A 13,718-nucleotide genomic window follows, 5' to 3' on the forward strand; every position below is an offset into this window, starting at 1 on the left:
GTCAAAACTTGTTATAGTCAGCAATTCCAATCATCCATGTGGGTATAAAGTGTTAACTCACTGTGTTTTTCATTTGCATTTTCCTAATGACTAATACACTGAGCAACGTTTCAGGGTATTATTGGCTATCTTTATTTCCTTCGAGAAGTGTCTGTGCAAACTTTTGCTTATTTTTAAATTGGGTTATTTGTCTTTTTATTGTCAAGTTGCAAGCATCCTTTATATAGTCTGGATACTAAACATACTAAACTCTTATGAAGTATATGATTTGCAAATATTCTCTCCCAATCCATGGGCTGTTTTTTGGTTTATTTTGTTTTGTTTTACTTCTTGATGGGGCCTTTTGATGCTCAAAAGTATTTTTGTTGTTGTTATTTTGTGGGGAGGGTGGGTGAGATGGGGGAGGGGGAGAGGGAAAGAGAATCTTAAGCAGGCTCCATGCCCAGCACAGAGTCCAGTGTGGGGCTTGATTGCACAACCCTGGGATCACCACCCAAGCCAAAAATCAAAAGTCCAAGGCTTAGTTGACTAAGCCACCCAGGTGCACCATTTTTTTTTCTTTTTTTAATTCTAGAGAACTATGAAGTCCTTCCTTGCAAGCACAGCTCGTTTCTGTAGATTATTTTCCAAAGGTGTAAAAAATGGAACCAAAATGGAGAATCCCTTAAGAACCTGAAGAAGTGCAATATTTAAAGCTACTATTACCCAGTAGTAAGAATTCCAGCCTTCAGCTGCCAGCCATCTCCTCTTCCTCTTCCCCAGAGTTAGTGGGATGAAACCTTCTTCCCCTTGACTGTTTTCCTTTCTTTTTTCTTAACAACTGGGCATGCATGGTTCAGCACCTTGAGGAAGTTGGCTGTTTTTGCCCACACATGTGTGTGAATATCAGCCTTAGGGCACTTGATGTGTTAGTGTGGATTGTTCCAGAACGAGTGGATCAGGTGGATGGTGTTGTCTCAAGCACTGGAGTTGGTATGCCTCAAGGAAATGGCAGGGAGGTGTATAGCCATTGCTGTCACCCATGTCTTGGGTGTCATGGCAGCACCCATGTCTTTCAACTCCAGAGGAGCTTCCCTGTGGCTAAACAGGACACGTAGGGCTGCATACCTGGTTCTGCGTCCTTCTTTGAACTCTTGCATGAACACTTTTCCAATGACTGCATCATTGTCATCCTTAAACACTGTGCTGAAGATGACCGTGACTTGGTCCTTTTAGACTCAACATACATGGTCTCATCATCCCTCCAATGGGTAACTGCCCTCTGCTTGGAATTGGAAGTCTTTCAAGCAAAACAATTTCGTTTCAACACACCAGCCTTGATGCACAATGGAATCCTTGGATGTTGGTGGATTTTCAAGGTCATATAGCAGAGACATTGTGTCCTGATTTGGGATTTACCAAGAAATTTCCATATACTATCTGCTATAACTCATCCGCACCATGTGCCTGATGTTCCTTGTTGAATTTCAAGGAAAGACTGACCATCACTTTTGTTTTGTCTCCATTAGAGTTTGAAATATGTTAGAGGACAACATCAAAATCTACAAATGTTACTTCTACTACTTCTGATTTGTTATCAGCAGCGATGTTCTCCACCTTGATCTTGAGCATCCCTCGATGATGCAGTTGTTCAGGTTGTTCACCTTGAGCAGGATCTCAGCAGAGCCTACCCAGCCCCCCCACGCCCCTCCCATGCCGCACCCACCTGCCGCTTCCACCATTGCCACCTCACCGACCTGTGCTGATTGGTTTACTGCTGTTTTGTGTTTTTTTTTTTAACTGCCTTTGAATTTACCCTGGTGATTTTTTCAGAATATTTTTCACCTTCCAGGCTTTCAAATTTAATCATTATATGATTTCCAGAACAGTTTAGCCATTCTGTATTTATTCACCATACTATTCAAATTTCCTGGGTGGTGTTTGCCTCTTCCTTCAAAAACCATTAGAGACATCTTGTGTTTCTGCCAAGCATCTTGTAAGCAATACGTATTTGAATTCTGATTTTAAAAATAATCTGAAAATTATTGCTTTGTCCTTTTCCTTTTATGACATAACTGTTCTTTTTGATCAAACATCAACTCTTTTATTGCATGTTTCCTATTTTTTTTTTTTAATGATTTGCAGTTTCATTGGCTTTCTGCCTTGTACTATGTGGACTGTATCTTACCTAAACATGTTTTCTGCACTTTGTTTTACTTCTCATTAAGTTTTATACTTTGCTCACTCTCTCCTTGACACTCTTAACTTCCTTCAGCATTCATGAAGCTGTGTATTTCCTGAGTTTTGGTCTTCCCTCTGGCACTTTCTTCTCTATGTTGATGTTTGGCTGCCCTCCCCCTCATTCCTCAAATGTCGTGCTCTTCAGAACTCCCTTTTTCTTTCCAACCCCCTTTCCCCAGACCATTTCATCCCATTCCTTGGATTTAATTATCATCTATACACTAAAAGACTAAAATTCTCAGTCTTTTAGATCTATCCTAGATCCCTCTCCTGAACCCAAGCCCATAGACATCTAACTAACTACCAGATATCCCCATTTGGATGTCCCCCAGGCATATTAAATACAAAGTACTCAAAATGACACTCATTTCTTTCCCAGTAAGTAAACTTCTCCTCTACCAGAATCTTCCCTCCAAAAAATGACAGCCCTATCCACCTCAATCCTAAAGCCAGAAAATCTGGGAAGATATTTAACTCCCCTATTTCCCTAAACCCCCATATTTCTCACCCACATCTTTCAGTATTCTTGCTTCTGGATTCCATGTAGTGGTGGAATTCATCATCTCTCTATCTACAGAGCCTCTGCTATGGAGACAAGTGACTACGTGCTCTTACTTGGACCCTGCGAAGGTTGTCTAATTAATCATTTTTGATCTATTCTCCGTCCTGCAAACAGGAGAATCTTTTAAATACAAATCTGAGTGTGTTGCTCCTCCACTTAAAACCCTTCAGTTGGGATGCCTGAGTGATACAGTCGAGGGGTAGACTGGGATTGAGTCCTGCATCGGGCTTCCTGCTCAATGGGGAGCCTGCTTCTCCCTTCTCCTCTGCCCCTCCCCCCTCCACTTGTGCGCTCGCTCTCGCTCTCTCTCTCTCTCTCTCTCTCTCTCTGGCTCACTTGCTCTATCTCAAAAGGATAAATAAAAAAATCTTAAAAAAAAAAAAAAAACTCTTCAGTGGATTTCCATTGCATTTGTATAAGCCTTAGAAGGTCCTCCCTGAACTTGGACCCCACTCCTCTTTGCCACCTCTTCTTAACCACCCTCCATGTCTGACTATGTTCTCCGATCATAGCTAGACTACATTTAGTTCCTTGGACATGCTAGGAACCCCGTGGCAGACACTGTAAATTGGCCCCAGTATCTATTGTCTTCTCTTAGTAATAGAACTGACTGCACTCCAGATTCAGTAGGACACAAAATTGGTAGTCACTACTTTTTTTTTTTTCCTGGTTACTACTTTTACTAGCTTCCCAGGCTATTAGGTGTGACTCTGTGACCTGGCTTTCAGGAACGGAAGGTGTGGAAAGGTGATATGTGCAACTTTAACTTCACTTCCTTAGAAATAAGTTGATTGCCCTTTGTTCCTTCCCTAGGGCTGGAGCTGGTGAACAACCTTTGACCGAATGAATGGGGAAATCCACCAGGAGGATGGGAAGACTGGAAAATGGAAGGAACCTGTGACCCTCAATAATGATATGGTACACAGATATCTGAGTCCTTTGGTTTTTTTTTTGTTTTTTTTTAAGATTTTGCTTATTGATGTGACAGAAAGAAAGAGACAGAGCACAAGCAGATAGAGCAGTAGGCAGAGGGAGAAGCAGGCTTCCCGCTGAGCAGGGAGTCCCATGCAGGGCTTGATCTCAGGACCCTGGGATCATGACCTGAGCTGAAGGCAGATGCTTAACTGTCTGAGCCACCCAGCCACCCTAGATGTTTGAGTTTCTAATTATAGCAGTTTATGTATCCATCAGCTTCATCTGGGTTACACTGCGGTAACAAACAACCCTTAAAGCATAGTGGCTTAACACGGGTAAGGTTTCTTTTTCACGCATGCTGCACGTGCAGCACAGGTCAGTAAGGTGGGTCTGCTCATGTGGTCACTCAGGGATCCAGCCTAATGGAGGGCTTCATTTAAATATATTCCTTAATGAGCACATAAGTGAGAAGGGCTCTTGGCAAACCGTGTTCTGTCTGAAGCTTCCAGATGGAAATCAGGCACACTACACTCACAGTGCAAGTCAGCCTCCTCACCTAATTCAAAGAGGATTAAGAACAGATAATCTTACTATGTTTCCAGCAGAAAGAGAAAACAAGAATATGTGTGACTCGTCCTAAAGTCTCTCTCTCAGCTTCTGACTTAATATGTCTTAGTCTGTGCTCCCTCGAGAGAGGTAACCTCTGTTTCTCTTGTCCAAATGTTTGTAGGATTTTTTTCTCTATGGTTTCAGAATATGTATTTCAAGGCTCTCACAAAACTGTATCTTCTCATTAATTCTTTCTTTAATCATTACCCTTGGGAATCCTAAAGTGATTATTCCTTTTGCATAATGCTTCCCAAATACTTATCTAAATACCTGAACTTTCTCCAAAGCTCCAGTCCTAGATTTCCAACTGCCCACTACCTGTTAAACTTGACAAACTAAAAACAACTGACTGTTTTACTTTCATTTCCCGCTTAAATCTGGTTCTTCTGAGTTTATGTTCTTGTTTTGGTTTGATTTGTTTATTTTGCTCTGTATCTCCACCCCCTAGACTAGTGCCTGGCATGAAAAGGGACACTATATACTGAATGAATGAATAAATGAGTGATTATCAAGATTTGATAATGGCTTGCAAACTGGAATCTTCTCTTACTCTAGTCTCCTCCTTACTAGTCTGCTCACAGCCCTTCTACCTGCCACACTTGGCGAGCCAGGCACTCGTGGTCTATCAACTAGATTATTATAATACCTTTCTCAAAGTCATCCTCATCACCAATTTTTTTCATTCTTCCACCCTTTTTATGCACTATTCCCACATTAATTTCCTTGAAGCCTGTGACACTCTGTCACTCATTCTATAACCTTATAAGGAGTGCATTCACATGCAACCAGTATGTTCCAAAGGTAAACACAAATAAGGCACAGTCTCCACGCTTGAGCAGCTCACAATCTGGTGGGACACAAACGTGCATCTAGAGATACAGAACCAAGAAAGCAGAGCCAACTAGAGGAGCACAAAGGGGAAGTGACAGATGTGACAGATGCTGAATCAGTCAAGAAGTCCCAGGAAAGAGGACATCGATCCCATGTCTTAACAGACAATTAGACATTTTCCAGAACTTGCATTAGAGGGAAATAGGAATGATGCATTGTTTGAGTCAGGAGGGGAAAAATAAATGGGCACCCCCCGAGGTTAGTTCGGGAGTAGGCAGGGATTGATGGCAATTTTATCTGAGGACCTCTGTTTTGGCTCTGATGCCAGAGATGGACGAAGGATGAGTCACGCCGCTGTGCAGTCTTCCGGGGAGGACTGGACATGCTGCCAGCTGGTCAGGATGGTTTCAGTTCCCCGGTTTCGGTTTACCTGCTGTAAACCTCTAGCTATGCCCACGGCATTCAATTGAATTCTACAAACGGGTACTAAAGATACTAATGTATTAGGACTGACGTTTGGCTGCGTTAGGAAACTGCCGTTCCCTGTTCTTTCTTGCACGTTTCCATAATTCAAGAGAGAGTTTGGCTTTCACAAGAACACTCAAATGCACACTGCTTCCCAAGGCAGGGAGCCTGAAGTCAAACGAATTGCTGCATGGATTTTGTAAATTCATAGCAGACCCAATGGCTTAGAAGCATAGCCATGGCAATGATTATTTACGTAAGCCAGACTTGTTTGACAAGGAAAATAGGAGGGTTTTTGTGGGTGGAGGGACGGGGGCTATTATTTTGAGAATTTTAAAGGTTGAAGTTGACTATAGAGCCAAAGCCTGGAAAATTAAAAGCATAGACTTTGTAAATAAGCCAGAGAAGGGAAAGATTATAAAATAGCTGTTTTTGTCACATGACATCATCCCTTCCCCTCCCCCGCCCCAACCCATCAAAAGGAACAGAGTCTGACCAGCAGGCAGGAAGATGTGGAATTTTGTAATTTACTTTAAGAGTCTCTTTTGTACAAAGCTCTTGGAAAGTAAAAGAAAATTCATTTTTAAGAAGGGGTTATATAACTGGATGACGGCGATGGACAAATCCTCCTGACAGAGACACATGCGTGAGGAATGTTCTTTGTCTTCATACGACCTAGACCGTGCCACGGTTCCTGCCTCTTATGCTTGTGCTTCCAGAGAGCATACAGCTTTTTTTTTTTTTTTTTTAAGATTTTATTTATTTATTTGACAGAGAGAGATCACAAGTAGGCAGAGAGGCAGGCAGAGAGAGAGAGAGAGGAGGAAGCCGACTCCCTGCTGAGCAAAGAGGTCGATGCGGGACTCGATCCTAGGACCCTGAGATCATGACCTGAGCCGAAGGCAGCGGCTTAACCCACTGAGCCACCCAGGCGCCCGAGCATACAGCTTTTGATAAGATCTTCTAGAAATGTTTGTGGACCTTTCCCCGATGAATTTCCAAAAGAACTAGAAATGCCACTTTACAAAATACACAGGATGTTGAGGTCATTTAAATGAGCTACCGAACACCAGCAAAAATAGGTGAATGGATTAAGCAAATGCCCTCTCTCTCCCTCCATCATTTGATGAACCCTTAGAAAAAAGAACTGGAGGCTTTTAAGAGAAAATCTAAGCCCTTTAACAGTTCTCCAAGGCACACCTTAGAAAAGACTTTATAACTAAATAATAATTATTAGGCAAATTAAATTACCTTTACAATAAGAAGCTTACTAGTCTTACTTTACACTAAGCACTGCAGAGGATTACCTTGAAATCTCCTTGACATTGGTCTAGAATTGCTTTATGATAAAGACTACCTGAAAGGCAGATCTATCTTTCTTTCTTTCTCTCTCTCTTTCTTTCTTTCAGGAAGATTTATAAAAAATAAAAATTAAAATTAATGCTATGAAACCAGCTACTTCTTTTCAAAAGACAGACCCTCCCCTCCCCTACCTTTTTTTTTTTTTTTAATATAGAACTTTGGTATTGCTCAAAAAGATATGGGCACGTCAGGGGGGCTTTACAAAATTCTTTTGATAGAAAGAAAGAAAAAAATAATCTAGACAGACAGGAAATTCCCAGAATTCCTTTAACTCTTAATAATTACTGGAACTGAGAGAGCAGCTTAGAGTAGGGTTAACGTTCCCCCAAGGAAATATCAAACTCTTGTCAGCAGAGAAGACTTTTATCAACATCTAGGACTCCAAGGTATAGTGAGACATGAGGAATTTCATAAGCCGTTCCAGTTACTAAATTTTGTCAGGCAAACCGAGCCAATTCTGAACATGTGGGTTATGGGTACATCTGGTGCCTCCCCAACCCCCAGATCCCTGTCATCTGGCCACGGGGACCATGCCCCAGTTGGTAGGAGTGTTGGCCTCGATGGCTCACACCTGGCCCTGACCCAAGAGCTGCACCCTCAGCTGTCTGAGCGTCTCCTGCCTGCGACATTATGCCCTGCCCCGGGGAGGGCAGAGGGAACAGCTGGCACTCACTCACTGCCTGACACAGATTCCAAAAGGCTGGCCTCTCCTGGGAGGGAAACAAATCCTGTGGCACAGTTGTGGCCCAGTGGGTCCCCTATGGGGCCTGGCTTTAGCCAGACTAGAGCTCACCCTTTCTTAGCTTTTCTCCTCTGTCAGTCATCTTGCTGTCCCAACTTTCTTTCTCCAGAGAGCATTCCCTCAACAAACCTCTTCCCCGAGAATCTTGGCTGAGGCTCTGCGTCTCAAAAAGCCGACCTAAGGGACGCCTGGGTGGCTCAGTTGGTTAAGCAGCTGCCTTCGGCTCAGGTCATGATCCCAGCGTCCTGGGATCGAGTCCCACATCGGGCTCCTTGCTCCGCAGGGAGCCTGCTTCTCCCTCTGCCTCTGCCTTCCACTCTGTCTGCCTGTGCTCGCTTTCTCTCTCTCTAAAAAAAAAAAAAAAAAAAAAAAAAAAAGCCGACCTAAGACGGCGCAACTAAATAAAACGGGACGCTCAGACGTCATTTCTACACTCCCCTATCTGTCCCTTTCCTCTCTGCCAACCAGTGTTCACGTTTTGCACATTTTCTTTTTTTTCTTTTTAAATCAAAATGTTCCCTCAGGAAAAGATCTGACAGCTTCAGCCTCATACACATTTACGACATAGGAGGCTTAAGGGTCTCCCTCCTGGGGCAGTGACATTTTAACATGACACAAAGAACATGACTGAAATTAAGGAATTCATTACTTGTGGCTCAAGGATTTTGAGGGGATGGAGTTAACTTTTTAGTACTCAAGCCAACACATCACAGGTCCGTGCTTACTCCACCTAAGCATGTTTCATCTTAATTAAAAAGTGCTGATGCAAAAAAAAAAAAAAAATTTTTTTTTTTTTTTTTTTTTCAAAATTATAACCCCTGACACTGTCGTGAGTACTCCAAGAGGCCTACCAAGCTCTCTCCATTTTTGGGTAGGTATGAGGGGATTCTGGAAGCAGGAGCCTAGTGTCTCTTTCCCCACTCCTGTATCTCATGGCCTCATTCTTTCCCTGGAATTATGGAGCAGTAGACCTGCTAGTTCAGCATTTCCCAAAGGATTTTGTGTTCAAGCACCTTAGGAATGTATCATTTATCTTATCCCCATTTGCAGGAAGCAGCGGGGGCGCGGGGGGGGGGGAGATTCACAATATCATTAATACATTAAATCTAAGAAATAAGGTTGAATATATTAAATAAGTCTAAATATGTTAAATAAAGAATCCTATTTAACTTACCGAGCCCAGACTTTTCTAAACTTATCCATAGAATCCAATTTTTCTGGCTCATAGTTTAGGAAATACCCATCTGTTCCAATTCCCTTGTTTTACACATAAGAACCGGAGGTAGCTACCAGAGTGTAGCTTCTCTGATTTTTCAACTCCATGGGTGACAAGCAGCTTCAGCTCCGCTGTGATGGGACACATCCTGGGGGCGGGGCTGCCCTGCATCCCCGCTCCAATGGGTGGGGCCAGGGCCAGATGCTGAGAGGCTTGGGTAGTCCACACAGCCTGGCTACACAGTTGGCCTTCGGAGGGTCACTTTCTGTGGTTAACAATTCAGTGTTTGAAATGTGAGCTTCGGACCCCCTGTTGTATCTGTATAAACAGACAGAACTGTCCCAGACCAAGTTGACGAAACAAGAGATCTGTTTGTTTTTATTACGTGTGTCTCTGCAGAGCTGAACAGCGCCTTGGAGGTCTTAAGATTCACCTGTTTTAATTCACAGCCATCCTCTGTTCCAGCGGATCTCAATGACTTTGATGATTTCGGTTTTCTGGGTTTTATCAATGATTTTTTTTTTAAAACAATGTGATTTTTATATATATATATATATATATATATATATATTTAACACTTGGCAATTCTCTATACTTTTACCTTCTAGTTTACATTATCTAATCACTGTTTAGTAACACTTTGGCTTTTTGATCAATAAAGTCAAATTGAAAGGTTCTTATCTATGAAAAATCAAAGAGTTTTACATTCAAAATAACTTAGGCTTGTCTTTCAGCTCCAAACAGGAGAAGAGGACTCGAGTTTCCTCAGAAATATGTCACAAAGCCTGCATATTTATAAATAAATTAGAGCCCTGGAGTGCGTGCGTGTGTGTGTGTGTCTTCAGAAATAAATCCTCAGACTTCCTGCTCCCTTTTCAGCTCAGCGGAGGAAACTGTAGCAAAAAGCTGCTATTGCTGGAAAGAAAATCAGCCATTTTATACCCTGTTCAGTGTTCAGCCTTTTATCGGGGTCTAAACACATTTATAAAGAAACTGGTCGAGCTTTTGGGCCTCTCCAGGTGCTGCCCTGGCAGGAATGGACCCGCTGCAGAGAATCTAACGAGGGGCATCTGGCGCAGCCACACCCCCAATCACTAATTTCACTCCCAGGGTCAAGGAGGGCAGCCATTTGTTCACCAGCGCTGTCCTCCCTGTCCTCTACACCCTGGCAGCTCAGGACTAGGAGCCTGCAGGTCTGCTTGAGGCTTCAAGTACCCTTCTTCCCTTCCAGCAATACCAGTGAGAGTGTCTCCCAGTTTCCTGGCCTGCCATCCACCTGGTTCCTTCTCACTCTGTACCAGCGAGGAGGGGAGCAAACCAAACGAATATTCCCACAGTTGTATGCAGAAACGTAATATTTCAAAGTTAAAGAGGACCTGAAACATCACTTCTGTGCACTGAGTTTCACCGGGAAAATTGTGCCATTCCAGGAAGGCATGCCATCCTCCTGTCTCTCCTTAGACTCTCGGAGCAGGTGTGTTTTGTAGCTGTTGGCAATGCTTCCTTTCCCTCTGCACAGCCGCAGGAGTGATTTAAGCCTCCACGCGTGTGTGCACACACATGCTGTTTAGAGGGATGGGAGTAGGAGGCAGCAGGAAATGGAAGGCAGAATAAAGGGTAGCAATGAATTGAGTTTGAAGTCGGCTGAGCAATACTCTGGGTCCCATGGAGAATTCCAGAAGTCCCATGTTATGGGCTTGGGAGGCCACTGGCCAAGGCTGAGCCCCAACAGGGTTCAGCTAGAGCAACAGCTGGGGCAACCCCTCTCCCCAGTGTGCTGGGTGGGGGTTCCTTCCTGCTCCCCCCCACACCTTACCCCTTTAATTAAACAAAATTAAAGTAGGACACATGGGTCCTCAAGAAAATTGTTAAACAACTAGAACAGATGTTATCGCCTGAAAAGAAGTATTCAGTTGTGGTAGAGTATATTTGTGTGTATGTGTGGCCAGAGCTAATTCTGAGCAGATTTTGTGTTCTGCATCTCCAGGAACATAATTGTTCTCTCTGTGTGGAATTATCACTCATTCCTGGGGAGAGTCAATTGTTCCCCTGTATTACTTTGCTGGGGCGGCCATAACACAGCATCGCAGACTGGGTGCTATAAACAACGGAAATGTATTTTCTTACAGTTCTGGAAGCTAGACATTCAAGGTCACGAACAGTAGCCACCCTCCGCCACACACACACACACACACACACACACACACACGCACACCCTTGGCCACATTTCACTTTCTGTGGTTTCAGTTACCCAAGGTCAAACCGCAGAAGCAGATGATCCCCTGCTGTGAGGTGAGTAGTAGCCTAAAGCTACAGCCCTCGCCTATGTCATTCACCTCGGACCATCTCACCGAGTCCCAAGGGCATTCTGTCATCTCACACCCTCACAAGAAGAAGAGAGGTGAGTACAGTATAATAAGATATTTTGAGAGGGACCACATTCATTTTTTTATTACAGCATACTCTTATAATCATTCTATTTTATTATTAGTTACTGTTAATCTTTTCCTGTGCCTAATTTCTGAATTAAACTTTCTCATAGGTATGTATGACTAGGAAAAAACAGTATATATAGGGTGCTTTACTATTCATTGTTCCAGGCATCCGCTGGGGGTCTTGGAACGTATTGTCGACACGTAAGGGAGGACTACTGTATTGGCAGGGTGATTTCTTCTGAGGCCTCTCTTGTTGGTTTACAAATGGCCATTTCCTTTTTTTCATGTGGTCTTTCCAGTCTTTCCTCTCTGTGCGTCTGTGTCCTAATTTCCTTTTTATTTTTTTTTTTTTTTTATTAGGTAGGACTCACACCAGCATGGAGCCCAACGCAGGGCTTGAGCTCACAACGCTGAGATCAAGACCTGAATTGAGATCAAAAGCAGATGCTTAACCAACTACCTAAAGGTCCCCTAATTTCCTCTTTTTATAAGGACACAAGTGATATTGGAATTAGGGCCCACCTTCATGACTTCATTTTAAATTAATTTACTCTCTGAAAGCTCTAGCTCCAAATACAGTGACATTCGAAGGCTAGGACTTCAAGGCGTGAATTTTGGGAAGACACAATTCAGCCCCTAACATCACCTGATATATGTAGGAAGAAAGAACACTAATGAATTGGACTACACTCCTGACATCTTAATCAAAACAATGAGACAGGTAATTGGTATTCCCATCCTATAAATGGTGATGTTACTCATGACCAAAATGTACTGATGTTAGATCACTGCATTTTGAAGTATTTCTGTTGAGCAAGAAGATGTTGCTGTGGGCGAAGGATGGGGGTTCACCTGAAGGGTTTGAACATTCTCACTGTCAGTCATCTGGGAATGTGCTTTTTGTAGAACAGGAATAGAACCCAGGGAAGAAACCATAGACTAGGAGAATCTCAGGAGAAATGGGTCTGATGTCCAAGACATAGACACAGACTTACAAGGACGAAACCATGTAGCATTTTTGCTGGTTACACCACTGGTAAAAAGAGTTCTACAACAGTAGAATTAATATTCACCACCCACATTTGTCCAGTTGCTGGCTTGGGATGAGCAGGGGTGAAGGGTCCTGGACCATAGGGATACCAAGCCCATTGCTTGATTTTCATCCACTTTATAAAGCAACAGTTTTATTTATTTTTTTCTTTTCTTTTTTTTGTCTGTGATAAAATCATATAACATAAAATTTACTATTATAGCCATTTTAAGTGTGTGATTCAGTAGTATTAAGTATATTCATATTGTTGTACAACCAATCCTCGGGTTCTTTTTATTTGGTAAAACTGAAATTCTGTGCCCATAAACAACTCCCCATTCCTCTGTCCCGTCCGCCCCTAGTAACCACCATTCTGCTTTCTGTTTATAGGAATATAACTACTCTAGATACCTCATGTAAGTGGAATCATACGGTATTCATCTTTTTGCAACTGTCTTATTTGTCTTAGCGTAATAACCTCAAGGTCATTCTGGCATATGTCAGAAATTCCTTCCTTTAAGGCTAAAGAATATTCTCTTGTATATAAACACCACATGGCATTTATATTTCTCCCCCTCTTGGCTCCTGTGCATAATGCTGCTATGAACATGGGTTGAGAGGCTGTTCGCCATAATTTTAGTTATATATGACATAATAGAGTTGCTGGACCAATATGGTAACTATTTTTAATTGTTTAAGGATCTTTATTTTTAAACCAAGTAATATATTCACTTGGTTCAAAAATCAAAATGATATCAAACACTTTGCACTGGAAAATCTCAATAATCCAAGCTTTTTCATCATCACAGCCACCAACTGTAGCTAACCACATTTTGTGCATCCTTCAAGTGTTTTTTTATGCAAATATGTGTATTTGTCCTCATTTTCTGAGGCCGCAGGTAGCTATGGCAAGCAGAATTTTGGCCCCTAGGGTCTTCGCCCCCTGTATCTGTAAGTATGTTTTATTACATAGCAAAATGGACATGGCAGAGGCAGTTAAGGTCATGAGGCCTAAAATAAGGAGATTATCTTGGAATACAGAAGTAAGGGCCAACCTCATCCCTTGAGCAGCTGAAGAGACAGGAGAGGTGAAGCAAAAGTGGAAGTCAGAGAAGCAAAGCCCAGGAAGTACTCAATGTAGCTGACTTTGAAGACAGAGAAAGTGGGCCATGAGCCAAGGAGTGCAGGCAGCTCTAGAAACCAAGAACTTTTGGGGGTTGGGTTGGGTTTTATCTCAGAGTATTTACATTCTGGGGATGAGCTGAGGCACACAGAGACAATCAGTAAGGAAACAAGAACAGATGGCCTGTTACGGAAAAAAGTAAAGCAGG

General features: G+C 42.7%; 1 pseudogene; it reads right to left on the reverse strand.

The window, feature by feature from the left end:
* Window positions 1-764: 764 nt before the first annotated feature.
* LOC131834606 (actin-related protein 2/3 complex subunit 2-like) lies at window positions 765-1,649 on the reverse strand (annotated as a pseudogene).
* Window positions 1,650-13,718: the final 12,069 nt, after the last annotated feature.

Source organism: Mustela lutreola, chromosome 6, assembly GCF_030435805.1.
Source record: "Mustela lutreola isolate mMusLut2 chromosome 6, mMusLut2.pri, whole genome shotgun sequence".
Classification (NCBI taxonomy): Eukaryota; Metazoa; Chordata; class Mammalia; order Carnivora; family Mustelidae; genus Mustela; species Mustela lutreola.